This window comes from Bos taurus, chromosome 13 (assembly GCF_002263795.3).
Source record: "Bos taurus isolate L1 Dominette 01449 registration number 42190680 breed Hereford chromosome 13, ARS-UCD2.0, whole genome shotgun sequence".
Taxonomy (NCBI): Eukaryota; Metazoa; Chordata; class Mammalia; order Artiodactyla; family Bovidae; genus Bos; species Bos taurus.
This window is the reverse complement of record NC_037340.1, coordinates 53,978,235-53,990,331: the sequence shown is the minus strand read 5'-3', so window position 1 is coordinate 53,990,331 and position 12,097 is coordinate 53,978,235. Positions and strand designations below refer to the sequence as shown.

Sequence of the window (12,097 nt, the reverse complement as noted above, 5' to 3'; positions counted from 1 at the left end):
ACACTTTCCAACAGAAGGAAAAGCTGCAAGAATGATTCTTGAGAGAACTCCCTCCTAACCCTTAACCAAATACACCAGTTCTTTAATATTTTGCAACATTTGTTTATACCAAGCAAATGCTAGAATCTTCAAGCTGTCTTTTCTATTCAAAGTTGCATTTCTTGAAAACAAGAGGATCCAGCCAACCCTCTAAGGTGCTACCTAGGAAACCCCATCATATAGGTTTGGACTGGGGCAGAGAAATGTAATGCCCGACTCCCCGGCTGGTGGCGGGAGAGCCCCCATGCAGGCTTGGACCAGAACAAACGTTTGTTCTGGCATCTGACACAATTTTAGCTGCTAATCGGACGTTTCCAAGTCCCCACTGTCATTCTGCATAGGCCTTGCAGACGGTAAACACTCATTAGATGCTGAATAAATGAAGGCTGGGTGGACGGGTGCCGAGTGAATGAGGAGTGTGTGTCTGCAGTAGCAGACAGGCACACACCTGAGAGAGACTCTCACCTTCTCAGGACGCAGAAACCAGGTGACAGTGAGGCGTGAACCCCACTTCCCTCACCAGCTCAGCCAGCGTTCTCCTCACGAGAATCAAGCCCCCTGCCCCTTGGCCATGCAGCTACTTCATCAGCTGCCATTCAAACAGAGGGGCACACGCTCCAGACCCAGGGTTGGCTGTGGATGAAAACAATTTACCTAGTAAAGAACTATGGCAAAAATAGCTCATGGCTCCAAACAATCACTAAAATATTCGAAAGAAATGATCTTGCCAAAAAATTATGCTTACAAAATTCCAAAATGATACTACACTTTATTAAATCTAGAATTTTTCAAATAAAACTTACATAGGTGATAATCATTTTGAACAGATTATGTACAGATCCTTAACAGAAGGTACAAGCATCTTTAAAAGCAGGCACAAAATATAAAAACTATTCATTTTTTAAGTCAGAAATTCCGATGCAGACGTCACTGTCACACTTCAGACACTGAGTACCAGACACGCGGTCCCGGTTGCCTGGTCCTTGAAACAGGGTGGGGCTCCTAACGGTCAGAGAATGCCACCAGCCAGACCACCGTGTGGGACCAACAGGTCTGACTTTTCAACAAACAGCCCAAAACAGAATAAAGCAGATTCCAGAGCCACCGCCCCAAGTGCAACTTCTCCAAATGCAACTCCTGGGTCTGTCCCGATTGCAGCTCAAATCAACCAGTAGTAAAAACTTGGAGGATGCCATCCCTAAGCCTGAGCCCCAATTGGGGGGCCCCAGGAGGTACTCACGGAACCACCCACATGAAGGAAAGCATGGGACAGTGAGACACAATGTCTGTGATTTGCTTTAAAGTAGTTCAGAGCAAAAACAGAGGAACTCAAATGTGAGAACAAAAGGGAATTACTGAAGGAAACACACTTGCTAATTCTGTGTGTGTTTGAAAACTTCCAAAGTAGGGATCTGAAAATACGATGAGGTTACAAAAGAACAAGATCACTTTTACAGAATCAAGGGAGTTTGTGACTAAGGAAGGCTGGTGCTAAGAGACGATGCTTCCCAGGTGGCGCTGGTGGTAAAGAACCCACCTGCCAGTGCAGGAGATGGGAGTTCGATTTCTGGGTTGGGGAGATCTCCTGAAGGAGGGCATGGCAACCCACTCCAGGACTCTTGCCTGGAGAATGCCAAGGACAGAGAAGCCTGGCAGGCTACAGTCCATGGGGTCACAAAGAGTCAGACATGACTGAAGCAACTTAGCACACACACACACGTATGTGCTGAGAGACAAGGCTGGTGCCTGGCCTGCAGACCTGAGTCCAGGACTATGCATGCCAACACAGTGGGGGGGGGGGGTGCTGTCGCACAGCCTGTCTGCTACAAGAGTCACAAGGGTGTGCATAGGGATCTGGCCCCTCCCACCCCAGCAGGGGAGGGTCCTTATCCAGGAGGTGACCCTGGGAGGGGATCAAAGAGACAGCCGTGACCTTGGCCTTCAGAGGGCCTCCAGAGGGTTCGGGTCCCACGGATCAACAAGAAGGGAAACTTCACCTGTGAACGTGGACGACATGCCAGGCATACAACAGCCCTGTCTATACCCACAGCCTTTATGACCACCATGGGACACTCCCATGCTGGTCACTGTAAGAATTATGACTTTCAGACCAGTTACTCAATGAATCTATTTGATGTTATGTGAGCCTCCTCATGTTACTCTTGCATGAAAGGTTTTCTAAATTTTGAAGACTACATTTTGTTTTCCTGCATCTCCTACAAGAAGCAATAAAAATGCTGTCTAGAAAAGGGGCCCCTCCCGCTTCCCAGGAGCAAGAAAGGCCTGGGTCCACCTGGGGGGCAGATGGGCACATGGGTACCCAGTCCTGCAGGGGGGTCAAAGGAGGGGCCGTGTCCTGCTATAGCGCAACGGCACTAAACACCCACCCCAATGGCCCCACCGGACACCCTGGGCTCTGCCTCTGCCCCCACCACACCCTCCCTCCAGGCCCAGCTGCATCTCCTCTCCTCTACAGGCATCGATGTCTGTCTGCTCTGTCACCTCCCCTCTGGGGACATGCGACCCAACACAGCCAGGACCTTGTTGGTGCCTGCGTCCTTGGACCGAGAGCCCCTCCTTGCTGAGAGCGTGGGGCTGAGTGCAGATTTGTGGGGCAAACTCACTAACACCGTGGTCACTGGCCTCATTCGCTCAACCATCAAGGGAAGGGTAGGTATGAGTAGTGATTGCTGGAGATGAATGGGGAGCCCTCATGAAACCCTGGCATTGAGAAATAAATGTGGCAACGTGTCAGGAGAACACAAGCTGTAACGGTGGAGAGGGCTGAATCCTTTCCCCCAAAATGATCTCCTCACGTCTTAACCACAGGAGAATATAACCTCACTTAGAAACAGGGCCTCTGCAGGTGTAATCAAGTTAAGATTAGATCATCGTGGTGGACACTAATTCAAGGTGACTGGCATCCTAATAAGTAGAGGCAGATCTGACACCAGGGTGACAGCCATAAGGGCAGGATGGGAGGCATGAGGGACACATCTTGGCTGTGAGCACCCAGGACTGCCAGCGGCCACCAGAGACTCAAAGAGGCAGGAAGTGTGTCCTTCCCTGGAGCCTCTGGAGAGAGGGTGGCCCTGACCACACCTTGACTTAGGACTTCTGGCCTCCAGGTTGGGAGAGAATAAACCTCTGTTGTTTTAAGCTCCCAGATTAGTGGTCCTTTGCTCTGACAGCTCCAGAGAACTCATACAAACAGCAGACTAACTTACACAGATTGCTCCCTGGTCAGATGGTAGGAAGGCTCTCTGAGATGGGCCTTGAAGGGTTCCCAACCAGGATCCACACAGTCCAATCCACCAGCCTCCCCCGCACCTGACTCAGCAGCTTGTGGCAGGGCTGGAGGTTGTATCCAGATGAAGCTCACCCCATCAAGCCAGAAACACAGCCCACCACTTCCTTCAAGGAAGCCATATGGCAAGGCCGCCCATGTCCAGAGTCTGGAACACGGACAGGTTTCACAGCAGCTCAGCCTCACCCCTGCACCCTGGGCCTGGTGCTGGCCCCCTCCCAGCAGGTGGCAGAGGGGTATGTGGGTAGTTCCCTCGAGACAAAGGGAGAATCGTTGTCTGCCCTAATAGTCACATGTCCGCTTCAGTGTGTATCAAGAAATACATAACTGAGATGCCTGACTCATGACTTCATGGATATTCTTGCTCCTTAAGATGAGGCAAAACAAAGGTAAGTAGATGTGAGGTTGGTGTGACCCTCAGGCAGTAGCATGGGCAGCATCGAGCTGTGCTTGCCCTGCGTGCTCCTCCAAGGCTCGGAGCATCTCCTGAGCTCAGAGGAAGACACTCTTTGAGGGACCACCTGAGACTCAGTGAAGCGGATCTGCTAGACACAGTGCAGGTAGGTCCCCTGGCACTGACCCTTCCGATCCTCTTCTCAGGCTCTCAAGGGCATATGTACACCTGGAAGTGCTTCTGGCTCCCTGGCCTCCTGAGTGCCCTGCTCATCACAGAGGAACCATGGTCACTGCAGCCACGCAGTACACCTGCTGACTGAAACTTCTGCCTTCTCTCTGCTCCTAAGTCCAGGCGCTGGGCTTCCACCCCACAGCAGAATCAAAAGCAGCAGATGACAGAGAAGCCAGAAGGGAAGAGGTTTAAAAGACCCCCCCCACACACCCCAGTGTTTTTCACATCGTCCAGTGGAGCTCAGTGACTTTAATGGTAAGGTGGTCCAAGGACAGTGTCACCTTATCACTCCCTGTTCTGACCTCATTCTGCCAACAATGTTAGAAAGAATAGGAGGACCCCCCCAGTCGTCCAGTAGTTAGGACTCTGCTTTCACTGTTGAGGACGCACATTCAATCCTGGTTGGGGAACTAAGATCCTGCAAGCCACATGGTGCAGCCAGAAAAAAAAAGAAAAATAGGAAAAGTCAACGTACCCAATATTAAAGATCAATTTTCTCAGGTGTGCAGCAGGCCTGTCATGATACATGGTCACTGCCCCCGTGAAGGGTGTGTCTGCTGCTAACTCATGAAAAGTTCTTCAAAACAACGCTGAAGTTGAGGGAGTAAGTCTTCATATAAAATAATAGCAATGAAATAACAATGTCTCTATATCACCAGAGGCAATGAAAAAACACCATGTCCTCATGGAAAAACCTGGAAACTTCCTGCTTATGGAGTTTTCCATGTATAACCAAAAATGAAAGCAAAAGTGACAGTACACGGTAACACACACACTTTAATAATATAATCCTGAAGAGAACTCTAAAAGTGCCAGGAGGGAGCTGACCGGAGAGGTTCCACTCACCGCAGACGAGATGCTCAGCTCTTGGCCAGTTAGCGTCCAAGTGGTGTTAAATGTCCTGCCTCCTTTAGTCTCTATTTGGAAATTAAACATTACGCATGGACACAGCATCAGCAGCAATCACCTCTCATCAGAAGATTGAGCTCCTGTGAGACATTGCTGAGAATATTCAGAAGGTAGGCGACCGTAGCCGGAAGCTCGGGTCTCTTCTTCAACAGCAGGGACTCACGTCCTCAGCTTTCTCTTACCTGAGGAGCTTTGTAAGGGAAATTGCCACTTTTAACTTTCCCCTCATTGCCAGTTCTTACTATTAACACTTTAGAGGTAGATGGAGAACGCTGGTCAGTGGAGAGGGGTCTGAGACGGGCAGTGGAGGCTGCACTCAGACCACTAGCCACAGAAGTCATGCTAAGGCAGTTTTCATGGGACAGGACAGGAACAAAAAGAATAGCTCTGTCCACTCTTCTTAAACAACCCCTGGGCCCTGCCAGTGGGGCCTCACCTTGTCTGATTGACAGGCCCCAAATGAGACCATGTTGGAAGCTCTGGGACCCTCCCCTCCAGGGCTGACAAGCTTTCCCCAGTGTCCTGGGGTCCCAGGGTTCTTGGCCTTGGAGAGGAGAATGCAGAAGGCTTCCCACGCTTTGATCACAGGAGTTCCTAGGCCAGCCACAGACATGGGGCCCCGTCCCACCGGACGGGCGGCCCCCCAACCCTGGTCTGGATGCGAAGACCCACTGGAAAGTCAAAGGCTGCTGTTTAGGAACAGCCAGAGTGTCAGGGACCTCAGGGTGCACACAAGCCGGGTGTGGCCCCCTGCTGAGAAGTGTGAGACTGTGGAGGGGACAGCTGGGGGTGGGCTACAGACTCCAGGTCACGGCCCCAAAGCTCTGCCACCTGAAGCCACTCCACGCTCACCCCAGAACAAGCATTTGACTCTGCGCCCCGCTTCCCCACGTGACCTTTCCTCTGGGGACCTGGGACGTGTGGCCCGCCAGCCTGCTCCACTTTTCGTGTGAGAGAGGATGTGGGCCACAGAGCTGGCTGCCACAGGACTGGCAGGAAGGACTGGCCTTCAAGTGCAGATGGACAGCTTCTTCAGAGACCAGAGGTCAGGGTGGGGCCTAGGCCAAGGGGCCCGATTCCCTGGGAAAGGCGATGGCCACCTGTGTGCGAGACTCTGAGTATCGGGCGTCTCTGACTCAACCTCGCCTGAAGCACAGGGGATGTTGCTGGTCCAGGAACTGAATGTAGAGGACCCGGCCTGAGCAGTCAGCTGGCTCTGCAATTCTGAGACTGTTCCCCCCCAGAGTCAGCCCTCTCCTGCCCCGAAGGAAACAGTAGTGTCTGACCCATTTTCAAACTTCCTAAAGAAGAGGAAACTCCGGTCCTGAAGCTGCACTGCTTAGAATGGGATGGGATGAAAAAACACACCTGTTCCAGACATGAAGGCCCATTTGAGGTGCCCGCCTGACTTGCTCACAGGGGCAGCCCATTTGCCCACAGCCCTGAGCTCCTCCAGTGACCTGGCCCCTCCCCTCGGTCTACAACACACCTGAACGGACACCCGACGTCATCCTGCCCGCCCCACCCTGGGCTTCTGGGCCAGCCTCCTGATGGTGTTTTCCATCATCCATCACTGAAATCAACAACCCAGTGCACTGGTGCTGCCCCTCTGACCAGCGGGCCCAGCCGGGCGTCCCTGAGTGGGTTTCACGAAGCCCATCTCTGTGCATCCTGACACAGTGCCCTTGCACCTTGGCACAGCCACCTCGAACTGAGGGCAAATCAGCACCCGGATGTCAGCCTGGAGAACAGCAAACCCAGCCTTTAGATGGGTGAGGGGTGAGTGGCCAGCCTGAGGGTCCTTGCTCCCCAAGCCGAGTCCCTGCTGGGCTCTCCAGCCCCAGGTCCAGCCGAGGGACAGTGTTCAGAGTGGCCAAAAAAACCTAGGTCAGACCCTCTGCGTGCCAGTGACACACCGAGAGGGCAATCTACCCAAAGCCGCCCAGGCCCCACCCGACATGCGTCCATCTTCACGGCAGCTCTGGTTGCTTCAGGTTTTCAAATCCTCTCTCGAAGACAGAGGCATCTTCTTTCTGCTCCACAAAGAAGGGGTTCCACCCCAGGTCCACTCAGACAAGCAGGGCTGGGCTGCCACTTGGGAGCCAGGAAAAGGACAGCTTCCCTGAGACTTTCCCCGTGAGCGTGACATTTAGGAAGGGATTCATGTGCTGAAACGCGGGCTTTGGAAGGCATCATTTGAAACTACATTGCCTCTCACCCCCAACCCCACAGCCAATCAGCCCCTAAAGCTGCCTGGCCCCAAGGTTTCTGCTCTCTCCTTGGCTACCCACTCTCCATGAAGCAGAAGTTAGAAAATAATTTGCCACATAGGTACTGGAACCAGGGGCTGGCACCACAGGCCCAACCTGGGCCAGGGGAGGGGTCTGCATGGACACCCTTTCCTCCAATAGTCTTCAGAAAGGCCACCAGGTGGGCCACACCCATCCTTCTCTGAGCTCCCATTAGCATCTGTCACCCACATCGGTGGTTCCTGTAGGGCCCCCACTCTGACCCATCCCAACAGGTCAACAGCCCCACTGCAGGAATTCTGTCTCCAATCTGGCCCACAGCAAGCTCTCAATCAGCCAAAAATCATCATGAATAAGAAACTCTGGGAATGTCTCTCTAATGTGACTCAAAAAACACACCTGTCAAAACACAGAACATCTATAAATGCTGTTGAAAAGCACGCTAACACTGTTCCTCAACTTTCTAAAGTGCCTAAGTTGCTAATTTTTTATATCCAAATAATGACATTTAAAAAGGTTTAGTCATTTCAAAATCTCAATAAGAGTTAAACGGCAGTGTTGAGAAACACTGAACGGAAAACTTTCCATCAATCACCCTAAGGTCAGACCTGACTGGTTGAGTTTGTCCTTATCCTTCACTAGAACAACTTTTCAGCTTGTTAGAAAAAGTTGTTTTTCTTTTCCATGACTTCTCCATCTACAAGCATCTGTCATCACCAGAAAACCAGAACCCAGAGCCCAAGTACACATGTGTCAGGCACATACCATACTGAAGCTCGAAAGGCAGAAAAGAGGGAAAATGCCGGTGAACCCGGGGCTGAAGACCCCAGCTGTACTGGCCATTCCAAAGTCAGAGCCAATGGCAGAGGACACAGGGGCCAGGGTAGGACATGACAACTGCGTTGCAAAGACTGAAATGAGTCTTGTGGTCTCAACAGAGATTTTCAAGCATTGTTTATTCTCAGGAGTTGGGCCATTCAAGCACACTTGTAGCAAAAAGAAGAATCTTTTTTGTTCAGGGGAGTGGGCAGGTTCACAAGGGAATTCTTGATAGCCTACCAACACTCAACAGATTTTAAGTAGAATATGTTCTATCAGAGAGAAGGAAAAGCCTCTGTTTTTATGAGTACACGAAACCCCCAGAACAGGGCACAAGAACCCTCCGCCCATATTAACACAGCAGTCAACAGGGCACCTGGGCACAGGAAGCACCAGCAAAGTGAGGCACGAGTTCAAGTTCAAGTTCACAGCTCCAGGCTCTCGGAAGATGTTTTGCGGGGCCTTCGCCGCTGGTCCAAGACCTCTGGTAGAGCACAGCAGGCGCACAGCTGCCCCAGAAACACAGACCACAGGGACGCAGTGGCCCAATTTTGCTTAATTTGAAAAACCCCACAAAAGGACAATGTTGAAAAGTTTGTAATATTTGGTTTAACATGTTTGCAAATAACACATTGTCTGACTGTAAAGTCCTTCCAGGCCCCCAGTGGAGTCTCACCCATCCTCAGTGTCGACCTCACCTTCCAAGTGCTTATGTGTGACCAAGGCGGGGGCAGCCCCCTCCCCCTGGATGGTCGAGTGGGGACACAGAGCACCCAAGAGGGTTGGAGCCCCTGCAGCCGACACTCCACCAGTTCTGAATACCAGAAACTAGACGTGGAAAAAGAGCTCATTTTCAAATCTTAAACAGCTAGAGCTGAACAAAACTCATCTCATCCAAACAAAATTCTTTCATCCAGGGTAATGTCAATGAGACCTAATGAGATCCTGTCCTGAGGCTGGCCTCCAAGAAAGGCTGACCTTGGGGTTTAGCCTAGAGGTGAGGCTGGCCTCCCAGAAAGGTTGATCTTGGGGTTTAGCCTAGAGGTATCGATTCCATACCCCCTAAACAGAACTCTCCCCATAAACACCCACATACACCTCCTTCACTTCAGTAAAGGATATAAAAATAATTACTAGTTTTCTAGGGAAACATAGTGTCTAAGTCAGACTTACACCTAGTAACTTCTGCCTCAACAACCTCTCACTTAGTCCTTTCCGAAACAGCAGGGAGTCTCAAAGTTTTCAGTTCAGAGTATTTATCATGAAACACACCAACTAGAAGCAGTGCACTATAATAAAATTCTGTTGTTTACTTCATCATTCATGTGAAAAACCCTTCCATAAGTTTCCCTTTGGGAAACAAACTATTTCCCCCTCCCGATGAGTGAAAACACTGCCTTCACAGGCTACACGCAGGCCAGCGATAGACCGAATCTACTCTGCTACCCAAAGGGAAGTTAGCTTTGATGATAAATCCAGTATGAAAGATTCTACAACTGACACAATTAAAACGCACTCAAGGACTCCGCACAGGTGTCTGAGCCCAGCGGCTCGCCAATGTGTTGCCTGATTAGCATTTCTTTAAACAATGCTGATAACAATCTTGCCTCCGCAATCCACGACAAACGCTTCGCTGAGACTGGAGCAAGGAAAGCGTAAGGAAAATCGCTGAGAATCTCAGTCAAACTTTCTTTTGTTTGTATTTCCTCGGTGACAGAAAATACCAGTTCTTCGCCCCTTTGGGATATACCCAGGTTCCTCGGTCTAGCCCTACTGTGCGTGGTCCGTTAAACCTACAAATAATGAATTTGTCAGCAGGGCGAGAGGAACCCCAACTAGCCTGAGCCCTCCTCCTGGTGCAGAAAATCGCCCATTTGCCATCCAGATTGAGTTGTCAGACATTGACTCGTGCTACCCTGCGAAACTGACATGTCTATTTACAGAGAAACAAAGACGCGGCTCGCGGCGGACCCCGCTGCCTCCGCGCGCCCCGTCCGCTCCGCGCGCCCCTCGTCGCTCTGCGCGCCTCGTCCCCTCCGCGCTCCTCTAGTTGCCCGGCCTCGAGGCCCCTGCGCCCTGGTTCAGCCAGTAATTAAAATGGAGACGAGGCCAGTGCTGGGCTTCAGGGGGAGACAATGACCCCCAAGGCCCGGCGGAGAGCGGGGACCCGCCGCGCCCACCTCCCGCAGTTCCGACTCTTGGCAAACTCGGCGCGGGCGGGTCCGGGTGCGGCTCGGAGGCGCGGGCGGGGGGCGCGCGGGGCGGCGCGGGCGGGGGGCGCCAGGACGCCCCCAGGCTGCCTCCTGGGGCCGGGCGTTGACGCAGCAGAAATTACCAGCTGGAAAATTCCCCTTTCGGAGGTAACGGGGGAGGGACCGCGGCGGCGGCGGCAGGAGGCGCCGAGGACTAGGGGCGCGGGGCAACCCCGTCGCCGCCTCCGCCTCAGCGCGCAGCCCCGCAGGGACCCCGCGTAGCCCTCGCCGCCCCGCCCCGCCCGCGCCACCGGAGCTCAGGGACCAGCGGGGACAGGGCGGGGGTCTCTACCGCCGCCCCCAGAGCTGCAGCCGGGCGCACCGATCGCCGCCGGGAGGGCGCCCCCGCGGGGCGGGGCGCGGCGGGGCGCGAGGGGCAGGCGGCGGGGGCGCGCCCCGACTCTGAGCGGCTCCGGCCCGGAGCGGTCCGGCCGGCCTGAGCCCCGGCCCCGCCGCGATGCGCCGGCCCGGCCGCGGACAATGAGCCGGCGCCGCTTACCTGTGACCCCATGGGGCGCGGGCGAGGGCGGGCGCCGCGGCCGCCGGACCAGCGCCGGTGATCGCCGCGGCCGCCGGGCGAGCGCTGCGTCCGGGCGGGTCCGAGCTGCGCGCTCGCCTTGGCCGCTGTGTCCGTCTGTCCGTCCGTCTGTCCGTCAGGCCGGCGCGCGCCCCCGCGCCGCTCCAACCCCGCGGCCCCCGCCGCCCGCGCGCGCGCCCCGCCTGCGGACCCTGACCCCGCCCCCCGGCGCGCGCCCGGCCGCTGCTGATTGGCCCGCGCCCCAGCCCCGGCCCAGGCCACCGCCCCGGGCCCCGCCCCGCCGGCCGGGCCGCCGCCCCGCCCCTCGGTCGGCCGGCTCCGCTAGCCGGGCGGAGGGGGCCGCGGCGAGGGTCGGTGCGCCTCCGCCCCCCCGTGGGCGGCTGGACAGCGGAAGTGCGGGCTGGAGCTCGCTGGGCATTGTGGGAAGCCCCCTCCGCGGGGCTGGCGGGGGGCGGGGGTGGCGCGGCGTGGGGTCTCCGGGTGCCCGCGCCCCTTCCCACGGGGACCAGCACCCGGCAGACCATCCGGTCGGACACGTGGGTCGGGACGAGAGCACCCCAACTCTTGCCCGACCGCGCACCTGGCGCTGCCCACGCGCCTATCCCCAGGGCCACAGGCTGTCCGCGTCCCCCGACGCGCAGTCGCGCCGCACGGGTCTCGCAAACTTCGCGCCTTCCTGGCGGTTTGTGCGGCCGCGCGCGGTAAAGCGAAACAGCGGTCCCACAGCGCCCAGGGGCTCGGGGCCGCGCCGTCGGAGACCTCGGCGTCCCCGGGGAGAGGCGCACCTCAGGGCAGGGGCCACGGGACAGTGCGTGCCACAGGGCTTGGATTTGACCAATGGAGGCATCAGCGGCCGCGCGCGCGTCGGTCCTTCCAGCCGCGTGGTATGCCCACGGCTTTGCCGCGCTTCCCCCGCAAGCGATCTCCAGTCCTGCTGCCCGAGAGCAGCCCCGTGCGTCCCTTCTCGCCCCCGCTGTCCTTGAGTCCTCGGGCAGACAGAATGGGAAGCGTGGCCCCGCATTCCTGGCTGGCCTGTGCGGGGGCAAAGGCCACCTCGCTTCCTCTCCCGGCCGCGACGGTGGGAAGGGAGGTGAGCCTGTGGCTGGCCAGCCGCGCAGGGGAGTTGAGCACGACCTGGCCATCCAATGGGAAGGCGCCGCGGACCGTCTGCGCCCGTACCTCCCTGCGGGCCCAGCGCCGCGGAATTCCTCGGGAGGTGGGAGGCGGCGGGCCATTATGGATGCTTTCTCAGGATGTGTAAGGAGGCATTCACTGGGCTGCTGGGGGAGGGCAGCCTGGGGTTGGGTGGGGGGGAGGCGGGAATTCTCCTTGAGTGAACAAGGGCGGCCGCGGTCT

The 12,097-nt window shown here is 55.6% G+C and overlaps 1 protein-coding gene across 4 annotated transcripts in view; it reads right to left on the bottom strand.

Moving 5' to 3' along the window:
- Positions 1 to 11,834, bottom strand: part of ZBTB46 (zinc finger and BTB domain containing 46) — a 51,620-nt gene extending 39,786 nt beyond the window's left edge. For 2 of the 4 annotated variants that reach the window (XM_005214614.5, XM_059892497.1), the window contains exon 1: positions 10,703 to 10,858. The gene's annotated coding sequence lies outside the window, so the exon portion shown is untranslated. Of the gene's footprint in view, positions 1 to 504; positions 604 to 10,702; positions 10,859 to 11,526 lie in introns of those variants that run through there. The other 2 variants (XM_005214618.5, XM_005214616.5) reach the window with 2 other exon arrangements.
- Positions 11,835 to 12,097: the final 263 nt, after the last annotated feature.